The sequence below is a fragment of the Lagopus leucura genome, unplaced genomic scaffold (assembly GCF_019238085.1).
Source record: "Lagopus leucura isolate 7727_CA_CO unplaced genomic scaffold, USGS_WTPT01 Super-Scaffold_100001, whole genome shotgun sequence".
In the NCBI taxonomy this organism is placed as follows: domain Eukaryota; kingdom Metazoa; phylum Chordata; class Aves; order Galliformes; family Phasianidae; genus Lagopus; species Lagopus leucura.
In genome coordinates, this window is record NW_024962262.1 from 88,150,830 (window position 1) to 88,169,791 (window position 18,962).

Here is an 18,962-nt window from a genome sequence, read left to right on the forward strand (position 1 = left end):
TTTATTTTATTTTATTTTATTTTATTTTATTTTATTTTATTTTATTTATTTGCTTGAGTTTTTTTGTTTGGTTGGTTGGGTTGGTTTGTTGTTTTCTTTTGGTGAGTGATCCTAACCACACAAGGCAAGTGCTATGTAATTTTGGCTCTTCTGGAATAAGAAAATGTTGCACACGGAGATAACAAAATATGTAAGGCTATTAGCATCTTCAGTCACTCCAAATGCCCACAGATCAACACAGGCTGCTGCTGAAAAGAGAAGCCCTATCTCCTTTTGTTTTTTCTCTCAGCTTAGACACTTAATTAGTTCCCTCCCTTGCATAAGACTTTACTGACCTTTCACATATGCAGTGAGTTGGATCAGTCTAACCAGTTAAGAGAAAAGCATTGTTCTGACTAGTTTACTTTGTGTCAGCAAATGATAGAGCTGATTTCACTCACTGTGTGGGTACTGAATTACCAGCACAGATGACTGGGAATCTGGGACTGGAAGATGTGGCTGAGGAGTCAAGCCATGGCTTTCAATAGACACAGCTGGACAAGAATAAGGGCACTGTAAAACGCAAGCTGCATTTTTCTGACCTATTTAGCTTCTGTGCAGGAGTCACTACAGGTACCATCTCCAGAGAATACACAAACACAAACAAGGCCAGTGGTAAGATGATGAAGGCAGAGCTTTCCTGTCCTGACAGTACACAGCTGTACTGTGACAAATACTTGAAATAAGAGTAAAGAGGAAGGTAATCCTATTGCGCATATTTGTGGAGGTGGGAGGATTCAGGGCAGCTAGACTACAGAGGAAACAGTTACAATTTGGGGGCAAAGACAAAATATCACAGAATCACAGAGTGGCTTGGGTTGGAAGGGACTTCAAAGCACATCCAGTTCCAGCCCCCAGCAGTAGACAGGGCTGCCTCCCCACCAGCTCAAGCTGCCCAGGGTCTATCTAACCCAATCTTGAGCACCTCCAGGAATGGGGCATCCACAGCTTCTCTGGGCAGCTGTGCCAGCGCCTCACTGCCCTCTGAGTAAAGAATGTACTCCTAACATCTAAACTAATCCCCTCTCCTTTAGTTTAAAGCCATTCCCCCTTGCCCTACCACTATCTGTCTAAAGTCACTGCTCCTGCTTGTAAGCTGCCCTCAAGTACTAGAAGCTGCAATGAGGTCTCCCTGAAGCCTTCTTTTCGCCAAATTGAACAAGCTCAGCTCCCTCAGCCCATCGTCATAGGAGAAGTGCTCCAGCACCCTGATCATCCTTTGTGGCCTCTGGACCCACGCCAACTGCTCCATATCCTGGAGGCAACATGTAGGGCCTCACAAGGGCAGAGAATGTGATTGAAATATTTTGGGAAAAAGAGCCTATGGCTAGGAGCCAATGAGAAAGGAGTGCAGAAATAAAATACAAGAGTATAAGGAAACGGACTCTGAAAGGAATGCAAGAGGAAAACAGCTACGGTGCATGAAGATCATCCTGTAATCAAACAATGCAACCTGAGATGGGAAACAGATGCTGGAACCTGAGAAATGGAGGCTGGATTTGGGAACGAAAGGAGATGAGGACTGTAACAAGGTGTCAGCTGAAAAAGGGCAAGACAGCGGTAGATTGGAATATGCTAAAGAGTTCCACTCATCATCAGAGGATGAGAAGGAAAACGGAACATGTTTCCTCTTGACTGCAAGAACATTACAGTGTGACATAGAGACCCTGATTCTATTTTAGTTTCAGATTTCATGTGGAAATCACTGCGTTGTTCATTTATTTCAGCAGAATATCTACCAGAGAAGGGCAGTGTGTACTGTTCTGCATTACTGAAGAGGAGGAAGAGAGGAAAGAAATGAGAAGAGTTGAGGCGGGGTATTGCCAGGCCTCAGTGACACCGGCTGCTTGGAAACCCAAAGGGGTATTTTGCTCTCACAAGTTTTGCTTTCATCTAGAAACAGCCTCACCCAGAGTGTACATGGAAATCAGTAAGGAACGTATTTACAATAGAAACAGGACTATAAGGACTGGGAATTAATAGGAAAAGAACGATTTTTTTTTTTTTTTAATGTTCCTAATTGCATTAAGAATAACCGATTGTTAATGGTGAAACAATCAGACAGAGACTGCTTAGAATTCATTTCTAATTGTACCTTCTATCTCCATCTGAGGGTAGATAATGAGCTTCACAGTCAGTTTTTGTTTGATATAAAATGAACTTCAATTAACTAGATGCCTTCATTTTTAAATCAAATAATAAATACGGCTAATGTCTTATCTGTTAGTAGGAACTTGCATTATGATAAAAATGAATATAATTAAAGATTATAAAATCAGTGAGAAAAAAATAAGTCTTGTGCACAATACAGCCAAGATTTCTTTCATTCTCAGATGGAATCAAACACCACAACCAGACAAAAAAAAAGTATTTCTTACAGGAAGTCATGCACATCAGTAAGAAAGCTGACATAAATTGAAGAGTTCTCATTTATTTTACATACTCTCTGAAACACCATCAAACAAACTGTGACTGCCAGAGTAATAAACCTAAGTATCCAGAACATGTTGTACACATAATATTTCTAGTTACACAAACCTAACCGCACACTAAGTGAGTTGATTAGTCTCTACTGCATATATTAGGGTGGTAAATATGCTGTACCCCATTGATTCACTCTCTGTGAAATGACACATGAGTTGCAATTACCAAGTGATGCAGTGTGCAAAACAATAATCATTCATATATGCATACACACGGATTCACACAAACATGTACCCAAACACATTCAGAAAGCAATAGAAGTTCATCCAGCCTTTGCCAGCTGTTTGAATCATTTACATGCAGCGACATCTCCAGTTACCCAAGGGGTACATCCTGCAAGTAGGAGGGATGTCTGCTGCCTGCAAGTCCTTCACCTCCCCTGAAGCTCTCCAAGCAGCAGGAAGACTCGCAGCCAGCACATGCAGTGGATGCCCAGCCTCTCTCCAGCTGTGAAACTCCTGCAAAATTTGGCTTCTGGGGCTGGAAGCACAGGGTTTGTAACAACAGCATGTATATAAGATCAATCTAAAGCTTGTGGAAGTCGTAGGGAACCCTTCAGCTATTTTATATTACCTTTGGCAAGTCCCTGTAGTTAACTCATGGGATAAGGGAGATGGACAAAAGAGGTCAAGAACATGAAAAGGTGTTAGACAGACCTTGAATAGCTAGTTTTGGGCTCAGCACAGGTTCTGGATGCCACAGAATGGTCAAAATAGAGATCTTTTTAATGAAATACAAAACAGAGTCTCACTTTTATTCATTTGAAAACTTAGCTGTGATGATGCTGCAATTATAAGCGCCCATACCTGTTTAATGTTTTGCAGGAGTTAATGTAGTAAATACTGTAGAAAATCAAGCAGTAGGAAAAAATATTTACTATTGGCTTTTCTTAGAAACACTTAGTACAAAATCCACAATATTGAGAAGGATCTAAAACTAAGAGACTTGTTTTACAGTTCATGCTAGCATAGGCACTGTGTTGATTCTTTGCTACAGCTGGGAATTTCACCAGCACGATTCCTGGTTTACAAAACTCCAGAGGAGACTGGTTATATTAAAAATGTGCTAAGAAGAGATTTTCTGAATGCTTCTTATTATCTCTTCTGAATTCAAGTCTTGATTAAAAATGATCAGGTTCATGCTATGTTTATTCATACTCATTTATTAAACAGTCAAACCTTAATTTGCATGCATGCATTCTTAAAGAATGTTATGAAGAAAAATGCTTTTCCGTAGCAAGCCTCTTGCTCCAAAATAATGGAAAACCCACTCTGGCCATTATGTCCGCCTCTGACCTTGGGGACTACTGGCTTAGAGCCTGCTTGCTGCAGGTTGCTTGGGCTAAATGACCTTGTAGTCTCAACTAAAACATCTCCTAAGTGTTTCATAAACATCTTGTAATTATCTCAATAATGGGATTTGCTAGCTGTTACAGATATGTGGGTGTTTTTTTTGCAAATAACTGTCAACGGTTTACAGGCTGGTTCGGCCCGGTTCCGTGACGAGCGGGGCGGAGGGATCTGCAGATCCGCGCCTCCGGAAAAAAAGGAAACAGGAGACCCCAAAATAATTAAAACAGCGGCACCGACCTGAGGAGAAACAAATTTACTAAGTATATTATCGGAATGCAAGATAACACACTATAATACAATATAATCAGAATTGAAGCTAATAAATCAAATATAATGAGAGAGAGAATGTCCGAAAGGTGGATAGGCCTCACCACAACGCTGAGGTAAGATGCGCAGTCCAGTTGAGCAGCAGGGAGACGGGAGCAGCGCCCACGACGAAGGGCAGGCGAGAAAGAGGAATCAGGCGACCCTGCCAGGAGTTAAACCTCCTCCCCCTGAGCGCAAGGTGCCCTGGGGAATGTAGTTCTTCTTCTCTTCAGGGCAGGTACCCAGGACTTGAGCATTGACAGTTAAAGTCTCAGTGCCCCACATGATGTTATGATGTGGAATACCGAAAGCCAAAAATCACAAAACCATGACAATAACCCACCCAGGAGTGTCCCTGCAACAGCCCTGATCTTTTCAGCTGCTCTGAGGTAATACACAGATGGGAAGAAAAAATAGGCTGCTGTAATAATTAGCCTTGAAAATTCTGAGCATGGAAAATACACTGGGAGTGCAAACTGAAAATATAAACTTCCTGGTTTCAGACAAAGTTGGCCTCCTTCTGGTGCTCCTGAAAATTGTGCACCCCTGGCTGAGAGATAATTGCTTCTTGAAGGCTTTCAGCAAGAAACATACACACATAAAATTGACTTCTAAAACTTACTCAGATGTGCTTTTGACGATTTTACTCTGATCCCAATTTTCACACTCTGGAAACTCCATAATCTGCTCCCACTGCCAACTCACTTCACAGTTAATACGGATTTGCTATGTTTCTTTCTGCATATGTACACAGTAAATTTACATGACAATCTGTACCATGCAATTGCAAAAACAGCAATTACATTTTAATAAATGAATTTAACTTGACAATTTGAATTCTAAATGCTAAGGGATGTTAAATTCAAAGTGACTATCTAAAATGAAACTATCTGGCAAACTTTATGCAATCCATCAAAGTTAACTTGTGTAAGATTTTACATCCATAATGCACTAAAGCAAAGACATCATATATATGTAACAATAGATTTACCTCTGTTCTTTATCAAAACACAATGTGAGCTGTGCCAAAATTTATAAAAATGAAGTGCTTCACGGCTTAGAATGATGACAAATGTATGCAAAACTATGTACTGTATTTGGACTACATTTAAACTGGAATCTGTAACCATTTGTTCAGATATTGCAGCTTTTCCCCATGGATACACAACCCTGTGTTTGGCTATTACTCACATACATCCTGTTTGCTGTAGTGCAACATTTACCAACCATCACTCATCAGGGAGTGGCCTGCAAACTCCTCAGCTTACCATTCTCTTCCTAACAAGAACTGAATTTCATAAGGTCTCAACAGAAACTTGCAATAGCCACTCTGATTCCCAAAATGCACCTCTTGGAATTCACAGAAATTTTTTTAATCTAATGTACTTGACAGTGATTTCCTAATTTCCTAACTGTCAAGTCAAATACCGAAGACCATAGTAAGGACAAGATAAAAGACAATGAATGAACTTTGAAAATTCAATTTATGTCTATTTTGTAACCTATGTACAATCAATGGATATTGGATATGAAGTGAATAAAAAAGCTGAGATACATTGTTTCTGAATAGCATGTAGAATTGTGATGATGACTGATGCTGTAGGAACAATCTGAAATGAACTATTTATTCATATCTTGAAGAAGATATTTTTATATTGAGAGTTTTTAGAATTCTTGGTAGCAAAAATATTTGGATATATAATTTCATGCTTTAAAGCGAACTAATTATTAGATATCAGGAGAAAAGCAAATGTGTAGCAGACGATGCCACAGCTGTGGAGATCTTTAACTTCCCTCTGAAGTATTTGATTTTGGCTTTTACGAAAGAAAGGAAGTTGGAATTGGATGCTGGGTCTGAGTCAGCATGACAGCTTCTATTTTCCTATTTAATGGGATGTTGTAGCCCAGCTGCTAAGAAAAGTCTTATACTGCAATATAAATACATAAATAAAATCTTTTTTTTTAAAGCTAACTCAAGGTTTTCATTCAACGACATAGGTGCTTTAGCCATCAGGGAACGTGTAGTAAAGATTTGAGTTTCTCACAAATAATCCTAACAAATGTCACTCATTTCCTTGCACAACAGCTGAAGCTGTCACCCACTGGAAGACTGAAGCAATTTAAGGCTGCAATTCCTCCTGCAAATACATTCAGTGTTTTTTGGTGAAAAGACCCCCCCACATATCCATTATTTCCTAGTTCAAGACATCTTTTCGTTAGTCAATTGTAACCTTAACAAATGCTAACTGTAGCATTTTCCATATAACTCTTCCCCCCTCCCCTTTAAGTTTTAAAGTACTGATTTTCACAATGCAAATGACTCAAAATTCTTTTTATTCTTTCACATATTTTAGAAGTTTCCTCACTAGTTCCTCACAGAATGGCTTGAGGTGAATTTTTTTTCCTCTTATTCTTATTCTGACTCTTCTTATTCTTTATACAAAAAAAAAAAACAAACTTCCATGTCTGACTGATCCATACATTTTATTTATTCTCCTCCAACCTATATAATAACCTCCAACTGGTTTAATAACAAAACATGTGGATCGCTAACAGATTAGTAGGAGTAAATATGTTCCCCATGTACAACCAGACTATTTTGCATAAAGCTCAGGCAAAAAGGCTGCAGCGCTGTCAGAGCTTTGGTTCAGGCATGCTGTCAGCTGTGTCAAGCAGCGAATGCACGTGGCACCAGGGCTTGTGAAGACCAAACAAGGGTAATTTACTGAAGTCTGTAAAGGAGATAGCAGTGCTGAAAGCTTAACACATCACCCATATTTCACAGCTTCAGCATTTAGTTCATTGAGGCCATCAACAATTAAAGCTATTCTTTGGTCTGTCTGACAATTTTTTAAGACTGATAGTGTTCTCAATTTTATTTCTTTTTAACCTATCTCGCAGACAGGCGCTGTAACTTTTTGCAAACAGACACGCCATTCTCTGAGTTATCTGAAAACTGCTGAAACGGGAATGTTAGGAGCATGATTAGAAAATATAATTATTTTGGTACATGGGAAGCTTCCCTGAAGCTGTCAATTGATTATCAGGAGGAGAAACACCTGTTAGAGGACATGTCCATCAGGCTAACCATTGGTGGGATCCAAGTGGACCCTACATATGTAGTAAAATTTGCTGCTGCAGTCTGTGACACAACTGTTAGCTTCTGTAAATTCAGAGCTATCATTTATGACCATCCACGATTAGAAAAAAGTCTGTTAGGTAAAACTAAGCAAAAATAAAACAGTAAATAATAAAAATAAATTTATTTTGATCTCCCTGCCTTCAACTCTCATAATAGCATACAGTTTTCTTTATACTACAGAAAAAAAATAAAAGCTTCAGAGTATCCTGGAAGTCATCCCAGCTTCCTTTTTCTGGGGAAAAGGAGGTTGAGAGGAGACCTTACTGCTCTCTTCCCACATCTGGAAGGCGCTTACAGTGCGAGTGGGGTTGGTCTCTCACTGGTGACAGGACGAAGGGAAATGGCCTCAAGTTGCAGCAGGGTAAGTTTAGGTTGGATATCAGGAAACACTTCTTTACAGAAAGGATTGCTAAGCACTGGAATAGGCTCCCCAGGAGGTGGTTGAGTCACCATCCCTGGATGTGTTTAAAAACCCTTTGGATGTGGTGCTCAGGGACATGATTTAGCGAAGGGTTGTTAGAGTTAGTTGTTAGAGCTAGAGGGTAGTATGGTTAGGTTGTGGTTGGACTTGATGATCTTTAAGATCTTTTCCAACCCGAGTGATTCTACGATTCTATGGTTCTATGATCACTACATCTGATTTTACTCTAGCAGTGATTTCATTTGCTAGCATCCTTGAAAATGTGGATGGATATTTTCACTGCATCGTGTCTCCATTTCGAAGCACAGTTTATCGGCCCATATAAAGACAAAAACAAATCAGAGGTAGGTGGCATGGACTTACTTCTGTAGGGGCAAGAAAGGACCTAAGAACACTCAGGAGTCAGATGATTTCTTGCTTGCATGTAAAAAGTGAAGTTTAATCTCTGCAATGCAACTAGAAAAGGGGTGATGAATATCATGGCTATGATCTGATTAACACTGATAGGAACAGAGCACTAAAAAAACCCACAGAAATCTCCAGCATAAAATAAATATGCTGCTACTAGTACAGAATACTTCAATCTCATAAATAAAAAAGTAGGAAAGTATTTTGCAATCTGTCTACAAGATCATCACTCTTTAATCAAAAAGTTATCATTAGGCCATAGGATATAAATGACTTTGGGGATTTTCATTTATTTTTGACCTGGAGACTTTTTATTGTAATACACAGAGAAATTCAAATGACACTGTACATTTCAAGCTGATGCAAATTGATAAGTCTGAATGAAAATCAGTGGGGAAGAGAACTCAAGCAAAACAGTATAGAATCAATAGTGGTATCCTGACACTGTATTAATGCAGATGTTACAAACTAAATTTTAATTTATTGGCTCTAAGCAAAACAATACAGTACTGAAAACTGATATAGGAATAAGTACTCATAGATTTAATGCTAGGAATGTTTGTTGGTTTTTTTTTTTTTTTTTTTTTTTTTTTTTTCCCTAAGGGTGCAAATATTTAAGATACTGTTTACTATATTTTTGGTTGTTTTATTTGCTCATTAAATTTCTTTACAAAGAGACTGCTTGATAATGTGTTCAGATGTGACTGAGTGACACCTTTCCTTCCGGGCCTTGGATCTGACTCACGTTCTCACCTACATCTGAAAGGACACCAGGGTGATAATGCCTGTGAGAAAGATGAAATAAATGGCAAGGAAAGAAAGCGTGGCACAGAGCTACCCTCAGCAACTACAGTGTTTCCATCACACAGGTATGGAAACTGTGTTTCAGTCAGTCACTTCTTTGAACTGTAAATACAGACATCACTTACAGGTTCATGTGTCTCTATACAGTGCTCCAAAGAAACATGTGTTGAGCTGACAAATATGATGAAGAACCAACAGCAGATAAGAACTTCTAGAGTGACAACTAGAGGTTGGACAGGATATTTGAACTGTGCCTATGTTTGATTTTGTGCTATGTAGAGACAAAATCCCAGTTTATACTTAGAATACAGTCTGCTTAAACTTTGATTTATGGCTGATATTGAAGTAGCCTCTTAATTCTTACTGTCCTGTACTGAGAAAGAAATAAGGTAAATTAAGCTTAAGTTTCTTTTGCTGTTTGGTACCAAAATATGTGTCAAGCTGTGATTATGAAATAAGATCAGCTCTCAATAAAGGATTCTCAAAATATGTTAACACACACCCCAAATGCACATTTGCAATTTCCATGATGAAAATTCACTTGCTTAATGAAGGCATGATGACTTCAACAAGCATTTTAATGCTTAATATCCATCAGCAATTGTAAAATCTCAAAGAACTGTAATAATACAATGCAAGTATTTACAGTCAAGATTTACAAAGCAGGAAACTTGAAGACTCGGTGCAAAATTGCGTGTGCATCTTCATGTCTGCATTTGCCAGGGCAATAAACATGCCTATACCACACACATACCATTATATATATATACACCATATATATACTAAGGTAATATTTGAAAGTGGAAATTTTGAATCCCTGTATGTCAATCTCAAAATAATGGTTAAAGTCTTAGGGAGTCCAGGCAAAATTATTTAGTGATACAAAAACTTCAGTGAAAAGTCAGAATTTATCAGAAGTATACAAGCTGCTTAGAAAAAACTCAATAAGTAATTCTTATCTAACATTTTTCTGTGTTTTTCTATGCAACAGCAAAGTGGACTTCTGTCTTGCTTCAGCTATCAGCATGTTAATACAAAAAAAACTTGCTATATCTATCCTCTTAAAAAAATCCATATATCATTCCCTGCCCAGCTGATTAGAGTAATGCAGTGGCATCACAGCATACCACAGTTAACCGTGAGATACTTAATTCCATGCTTAATATCATAATTAAGAAAATATCCTGTCCTACAGGAAACTTCTATGGTCACCATAAGAAATTGATACATCTGCAAGAGTTTAAAAGCTGTTACCCAAAAGTAATTGAAGGTTTGCTGCAGTTTTTTCAATATGATGCATCAATTCATTGTTCAGATGTACTAGCCCAGGAGGTACCCATTTACCCACAAATGTGATTATACATTATTTCTTGTTTCTTTTCATTACAGTGACATCCTTAGAGTTTCTTCCAATTGGAAAAGAGTCATTGCTTAGATGACTAGAAGAAATAGATGAGGTCTTTCTCGCTTGTCTTCAGTTTATTTTGGCTGGAGATTTTGCAACCAAAGCAAAAGCATGATTAGTGACAAAATGTAAGCAGTTGACTTGTTCTCATTTCCACTGATCTTAAGCATTCCCTTTCTGTTACAGTGTAATTAAGTTTCTGGGGAATGTTTAACTACAGATAAAATGGTGTCAATTCAAAATAAAGCTGCCTTGAGGACTAGTATTGTTCCAAATCATACCAACTGTTATTATACCTTTTGTCTTGTTTAGTCAGCAAGATCTAGGCAGCTAGCAAATACACAGGAATCCACAAAAGGTGCATCAAACCTTCAAATAAGTGAGAAAGAAAACAGCAAGGGAAGAAAAAAGACAATTATACAGCAAGCACACCCATCTATTGGTATTGTCAAAGCTTCACCCTTCAAAGACGTGGTCCATCATCTGGAGTGACTTATGCTTTTGTCTCCCTGATGGCAGGATTTAAAAATAAACTACACATTTTCAAGAGACGTGGTCAGACAAGGTAAAACTGTTGTGCTTTGATAATACTTAGCAAAAGTCTACCCAGTCATTAGATGACTAAACTTTAATAGCCTTACCAACACAGTGAAATGTGGATGCCCTGCAGAGTTCAGTGATTTGGACTTCTGCGTAGAGACAGGCAGAACTGACAAAATGCAGGTGAGCAGCTCAAAGGAATGCTTGCTGTTCAGGAACCTCTGCACTTGTGGGGGGGCCACAGGAGCAGAGAAAAGGACCACCATGAAAAAACAACTCACATTCTCATGGGAGACACCTACAGACAGACTGCAGTGGATTTCGTCTGTGGAAAACAGTAAGAAAAAATGGAAAAAAAGGAATACAGACTGAAAGTCATTTGCTAAACTTCGTCTTGTGTCTCGGACTACTTTGAGAAAAAAATAAGGCCCTATTTTATTAAGGCAGGAATCAATCTGCAAGTGAATCAAAGCATTCAGCAGCTAACACACACAGACGGTTTCCAATTCATACATTTTTATTCACACATTTTTATTCATGAATTCAATTTTGGATTCAAAAACTAGTATAACTATTGGAAAAAGTGTTCAAATTTCATCCTGCTGTCAGTTGTAACCTAGTAATATATTATGTATTTCTTACCAGAAGGAGCAAATATGTACACAACAAATTTAAATTATTAGGGACCAACTAGGAGAAGTAAAGAACTTGAACAGTCTCACATGCTTAGCAGAGGGGTTGATTTATGCTAAATTCAGATTATCTCAATCTAAATGATTATCAGAATCAACTTCATGATCTACATTAAACTGTGCCTTATTTTAGCTTGTCATCCAAAAGGAAAATCTCCATACTGCAAAGACCACATAACTTTAAAAGACTCTTTACATTCATATTTAGTGCAATGCTTTGTATTAACTTTTATATCAAAATGAGTTAGAGTGACAACTAAAGTTTGATTATATAGTCAGAACTTTAGAGAAATGTATTCTAATAGACAGAATCAAATCCAAATATCTTCCTTTTCTCGATTACTTTTTCATACAAGTAATTAATAATGAATGCAGGAAGAAATCAGTGATGAACTGACACTGCAGAATGTGGTAACTATTCACCAATAAATGACACTATTCAGAATCAAGACTAAAACATCTGCAGTTGGCACTTACTAGTCAACACCATTTTTATAAAAGAAATGGATGTGATTTACCAGCTAAGTATTAATACAGCACAAAATGCAAAAAACCCCACAAACTGATACAATAAAGGCAATGAAATAAAGTATACTACTGTTAGGGCTGTAGTGTGACAGTGAATCTAGTTTCATGAAGGCAATTCAACTGTTAATCCAACATAGCAAATTGTAAAGGGTAAAGGAAAGCAAAATTTCATTATTATTTAAACAGGGAAAGTTTTAGTTTTATCATTTTATAGAAAGAAATTTACTTGCTTACTGCTTTTATGATGGCTGTTGTGAAATACATAATAAAAATACCAGTACATACAGAAGGGATTTAATTTGAAATGTGGGAGCGTAGGAAAACTGATTGTTCAGTGATATAAAGTGACAGAAAAAACTGATAACTGAATGAGGCTGCAAATCAAGTTGAAAGACATCGGGAAGCGTATGGTTGTTCAAAGCAGTAGAGAGCTAACTGCTTCTTAAAAAGCACAGATAAAACACGCCTATCTATAGAAAGGAAGAGATTAACCTGTTATGAAGGAAAGTGTAGTAAACATGCCAAAACCAATGATAATGAAGACTGAATGGCAAGAGGTGTGTAGCCAAATTTGCCAATTGTGTGGATGAAAACCCTCAATTAGTGTAGTCTGTAACAGACTATAAAACAGAGATATGAAACAATGGGTGGAAAGAGAATTCTCATCTTTGTGAGGATGATTTATTCAGAATTGCATGGCACTAAACAGGCCAAAGATTTAAATAGAAGCCCCAAAAGAGAAACAGAATTGAAGACCAAAAATGATTTCGTGGATGGAGTTTGACAAGTATTTACAAGGGAATCCAAATTACCTGCTCACCTCTCCTCCAGATACGCTGCTACAAAGACAACTTAGCAAGATGAGAAACCACTTAGAAATTTTACTTTGCTGTCATACCCATCCTACAGTACTGGGAATGTGCTACTGAAAAAATAGCATACTGTAAGCTGGAGAAGGGCAGCACAGCATTCCCATAGCTCCTCATTACTGTGGTCCTCTCATTGTGCCACACATGGGGTGTGGGTTTTTGCTGCCGCTGAACTATGGGACTTGTCTCTTCCAAGCAAGAAGACTTCTCTCTGACCTCCACGTAGCTAGAAAATGCCCCAAAGCATGACACATCAAGTAAAAAAACCATCCTGACCCTGCATCATTTTATGTAAATAAAACAAAACAAGGACAACATTAGATAAACTTCATTTCTGTAATAACTGTTTTGTACCAGTGTGAGGTATGGATGTCACTCTTGCCTGAGTTCTTGCCTCAAAACCAGGTTGTACACACCAGGGTGGAACTATCTATACCAACTCCCCAGTCCCTCCCCAGGCCTCACAGCTGCAGTCCTATAGCATTTTCTGCCATTGACTTCCCTGTTAATTATTCCTCCCCATCAAGTCTTCACTTCATACATCTTTCCCACCCCAAGGGTCTCCACCTTCCCTTATCCTAGAGCTGCTGTCACACTGCAGATCTCTTAGACGCGTCATGCTCCCAAATCAAGCTTTCTCTTAAAGTTTCCCATATTCTTTCTTCCCTCAGGTCACTTATTAACTGCAGCTGTTCTGACACTCTTTCTGCTCATTTCTGTAAATCCACTCTGCTGTATGCCAGCCCAGCCTGCTCTTACTGGCTACCAGCGCTGACTACTGCTGAAGTCAGCCCAACACTGAAGCAACGCCAACAGCCTTCTGGACAGTAGATGCAAATACCTCTGCTAACTGCTAACACCACAAACAACTCATCCACTTAGGCTATACAACTCACTACAAGAGTAAAGGTATATTTGGCAGTTCAGCAAAAAATGGCAATAAAATTAATTGATAGGAAAAAAAAAAAGAGCTTGTTAACTGGAAATGGTTTGTGTTAGTTCCTTGGCAATTATTTCAATATTCTTCACCATTCACTGTAAATGCTGAATGTGGTAAGAGGACACATACTTCTTCAGACAGCAAAGGATAATCTGCAAATATCACAGTCTGCTAATGTAGAGAAAAATTTGCATTTTTATCTAATGCTGTTGTTTAAAGTCCTCTCACAACTACAGGAGAAAAACAACGTGATAACTTTGCTCACTTGCACACTGCAGTTAGGACACATTGCTGGTGATTGCAAGAAATCACATGTAAGCATTTTGAGCATTTGATGTAAGGATTTTGTATGATCCATTATTGAGGAATGTTTCTGATGCCCGTTAGTTGCACGTCCTTTGTGTAAAAACAGTTCAGAGAGGGAGAGAATAGGAAGAAAGGAAAGTTACAATGCAGCAGTTACTGACCGTGGTTTTTTTGTTTGTCAGGTTTTCTATACAGACATATTCAACCTCCTATCTTACTGTCTGAGAAGGTTTCTTTGTGATATGCTGCACCTTGCTAACACATTATGCTTGGTTTCATCCTTTAAGAAAAGTACTCTTGCACACCAGAACAGCCTGCTATTTTTCCCATACCATCATCCTCACTGGTCTAACTGAATCAGCCTGTTCAGTAAGACAGGAGGCGCCCCACTTTCCAAAGATCCCAGTTTCAATTCTGTATCACCTGTATACACCCACAATCATACTGTGGGGTCAAAAAGTACCTAGGAGGAATTTATCCTGACATCTGAAGCATGATTGCATATTGTGGAATAACACTAAATATATATTCATACATCAAGGCACAATGTATTACATTTTTTTCCATAAAGTAAGCCATCTCACCACACGAGATAAGAACATGAATATCTTAGCCTTTGGCTTCTGCATACAATATCCTAAATGAAAATGGAAATTGCCTTGGGTAGCAAAAAAAAAAAAAAAAGCTACTTTTAATGACATGGATTTTTTCATCCTCTAGAAATATATTTTTATAATTACATATTCTCTTTATGTTCAGCCCCTCTAAGAATTTGTTTATTGCAATTCATCACTAAGTTTAAAATAAGTTACAGCACAGTTACCACAGAATTATGTGGTACACACATACCATATGAAAGCATGTGTATATAATACAAAAATAAGTTGACATTTAGCTAAGGTGGGTGTGCAGCGCACAGGAAGAGAACAGAATTTAATTCAAACGTTACATAAAATATGCACTTATGCATTTATATTTATAAAATACGTGTGTTTACATTAATTAAATGGAAAATTTCAGATTTAAAAAGAAACGGCGCACCCTTAAGAAATAGCTCTTTGAAGCTCATCTTCTGCCTTGGCAGTTTGATTTTCAAGAGTGCTTAATATTAACAGTACGCAGTAAAAGTGATGAGAGGATGCTGGTTCTCAGCATTATGGAAAAAAAGATTTTGTAAACAGCCTCCATGGGAGAAGTGAAGTAATCATGGCATGTGAGGGAGGTCAGCAGAGCTTCATGGTCATTGGTATCCCATTTTGCAGTCTGCCCAGTGCCACTGAGGTGCAGCGTCCTGAATCCATGCAGTAACAGCTCACATTTCAAACCTCATTTGACTTCAGTTCAATGATTTACCAGTTGTCCTTTGGCTGATTTCTTTATGACCGTGCTAAGGACCAGAGGATTTGATGCTGGGTAACAGCAACAGTCAATATATTTTAAGCTGAGAATCTGTGCTGTCAGACAGGCTATTACATTTTTGAATGATGAAGAAAATGTACCTTCTCTGAGTGATATATTGACTAATTCAGTTAAGCACTGTATGAATTGTCAATTGCTTCTTCCCGTTTGAAAAGCAGGAGGGTTGGGGCACACAGACCTCACTGACCAATGCTTGGAGCGCAAGTGGGCAAAAAGATGCACCATCAAGTCACTCAGTTTTCTACCTGGTTGCAAAGTTCTTCACTTCTGTCTCAGAAAAATAGGCTGCTAGCCATTTTTTCGTGCTCAATGATCACTTCTTTTGCAGTTAAACCTATCAACACCAATAACGTTGTGTCTATCTCCTTCAAACAGAATTCAGCTTCCAGGATTTCGAGGGTATGCAACAACCAACAGCTTTTCAAAGGCAACTGTTAGTAGTAAAAAACAAACAAACAAACAAAACAGGTCACAGGCTTAAATCTCTGCAAATTGCCCCGTGCACTTGCTGCTGGAAAATTGTTCGGGCACTGAGTAGGTTCTGACCGCCCTGCTCAAGGCTCTACCCACACCTAAGGATGTTTTTAATGATGAAAGTTGCCTATCAGTTTACCAGCTGCGTTTTAGACACTGAATGTAAGATGCAGAATAATTTGTTGTACTTGGAAGAAAGCGTGGAATTCTGAATCTAGATAACAGCTTTACAGAGACTTTTCCTCCGGTCAAGGTATATTATACCATAGCAACCAATAACTGGCTGGAAGATCTTAGACGTTCACAACTGATTTGACAATAACAAAATGCCCATCAAACAGGATTCTCTTCAGGAGATGGAAAATGAATCATCCGCATGATGATCCGCTATTGCAAGCACAAACACAAAAAAACTAAGTCCTGAAAAATTAATTGACCAATACCATGACAGATTGTTCTGCTTGTTTTCCTTGTGAACAGGAAAATATTTTAATAATCCAAGATCATCCAATTCCTTCAGGATTTACATTTCAAATTATGACTCATTTATTTTATAACAGTAACGCACCAGTGATTTATAATTTTGATAGTAAAATCCTCTCAGGGCTGAAATCCTTCATATGAGAAAAAAAAAACATAATTTATTTTTTCCTTTATTGTTTTGAAGGTTATTGCTTTTGGCTGTGTATGCATATTTAAATATTCATATACATGCCTAAACAAAACACTGACATAATGTTTAAATGACAACATTTTACAGACAATTAGCTCATAGTGTTATTTATATCCACTTCAGCATTCAGATCTGATTCCTGTCTTCAGTTCCTATCTTCAAGCTGGGCTTTGCTGTCCTGGTGGTAAGGACACGGTAGAGAAGCACCTGAAAAAAGGCCTTTTAGCTGTGAACTATGACAAACGTAGGTAGATGGAGATCAAGATCACCACAGATCAACACTGGTGGTGACAGACCTTTTAGTGGTGAGCTGGAAAGCTGGTTGCAATTGTCACCAGAGGGATCGGAGACAACATCTAGCCTCGTAAGTCATGTCAGCTCAGCCTGCGGCTCTGGAAGGCCTTCGGGTTTACAGATCTCTCTGTCTCGAGTTCTTTGATAAACTTCAAAATATTACCGGTAACACTGTCAGACAGTTTGGGTAATATTTTAAAGAGCAGGACAGAATTTAAAGTGATATCCCTTTTCAACTAAGAATAGAATTTCAGGAAATTTTTACCTCATTTCACTGAATCTAAACATATTACAATTAGATTTGTTGTATTTACCTCTGCTTCCTCTCTATTAGCAGGCACACTGAACCATCTATATAAGACAACTCTGAGCAATATGAACAAATAGAAAGTACAAGAAAATAGAAAGAGGAAGAGAGCAGTAGTTGAATTTTTGTCCTTAAAAGTAAATAATCATCTGTTAATCCCCTAAAGTAATAAAATAAGTGGTTTATTAACAAAGTGTTTTGAGGCAGAAAATTCTGCAGAATTCGAAGAGCTTTTTCTTACTCTATTCCTTTTAATATCTGTGCCAGGTCTCTGCCAGTGTTTGTCTTACATAATTCTATGAAGCCATTTATTAAATCCCTGTGATGCAAATGTTACGGAATTACACAGAAATAACTTTTGTATTTAAAGACAAGGAAAAAAATATATATACACCTAGGAAAAAATATTTCTATCGATAATTTAGATTACTGTGACCCAAATGCCTGAAAGCTGCCTTTGCATCTTTCTGCCTTGTACTTTAGCAGGAGATAATAACACGCCTGGTGTGTTGCCTCCCTGCTGCCACCATCTATTGGGCAAAAAAATGGGTACTTTGATAGCACATAATGCTTAATAGGCTAAAAGCTGAGTGTGGATCTTAAACTGGGATAATAACAACAACTGGTTTGGGGATTATAAATCTAATACTGCAAGCACTTTAAAAAATATAATTTTGCATCAATTAAAAATGGAAGTACTTTACAAGTTGTTCATGTAATATGATATGCACAGTGTCTTTATAAATACTCTTTTAATTAATCTAATTCATATAAAATCCCTTGATTTTTGGAAGCTATTCTTGTAATTACAATTCAGTAGCGTGTATATGGCATAACCTCCTAGAGACGAAAATCTTTTTAGCTTCACAAACCGAACAGCTCACTTTCCTAGAAGAATTGAATCTCAGTCATGTTAAGCCAATTGGAACTGAGAGTACTCAAGTACTGATTTTCCAAGCTGCTATGCATTGCAAGCCAGGCACCCCAAAGAAGTGAGAGTCCTCACAGTTTCTAAATCAACTACACTGCCATGATGCTCCCTCAGTATTTCATACCTGAAGTCCTTTTCCAGTACAAACTGGAGTACAGCATCACCTGAGGGCACAATGACGCTGCACTATGCAGGCCGCGTCTGATCAGTGTGATTCTTGCCTTGTTCTGCTCATACCAACTGGTAGCAGCAATTTCCCTCTGTTAAGTGTTAGTATTTTAAAATTTCAAGCTTTAATCCAGAAGGGCAGCTGTGGAAAATGGACAAATGGACATTATTGCTCGCTGGTTGCTAATTGGGAAGGTTCCTGAGCACAGGGGAATCAGGGAGTGTCCAAAGGCATTTTCTAGCAAAATACACCGCATATATAGTTCCTCCTGTTCTTAACTTCAAAAGTAGATGCAAATTGTCCCTAAATTAGTCAATCAAAAAAAGGGAAGCTCTTCTTCAAAAAGGAACAGTTAGAATGAGTCATGTTGCTAATCAGATTTTATCAGCATTTGCCATTTCTAAACCTTTTCTTAATGAACACACTGTTTAGATGAAGGATGCCAACATGTCCTCTGAA

At 38.0% G+C, this 18,962-nt stretch overlaps 1 protein-coding gene across 3 annotated transcripts in view; it reads right to left on the reverse strand.

Moving 5' to 3' along the window:
- EPHA6 (EPH receptor A6) overlaps positions 1-18,962 on the reverse strand; it is a 495,246-nt gene that overhangs the window by 290,781 nt on the left and 185,503 nt on the right. The window lies entirely within an intron of this gene.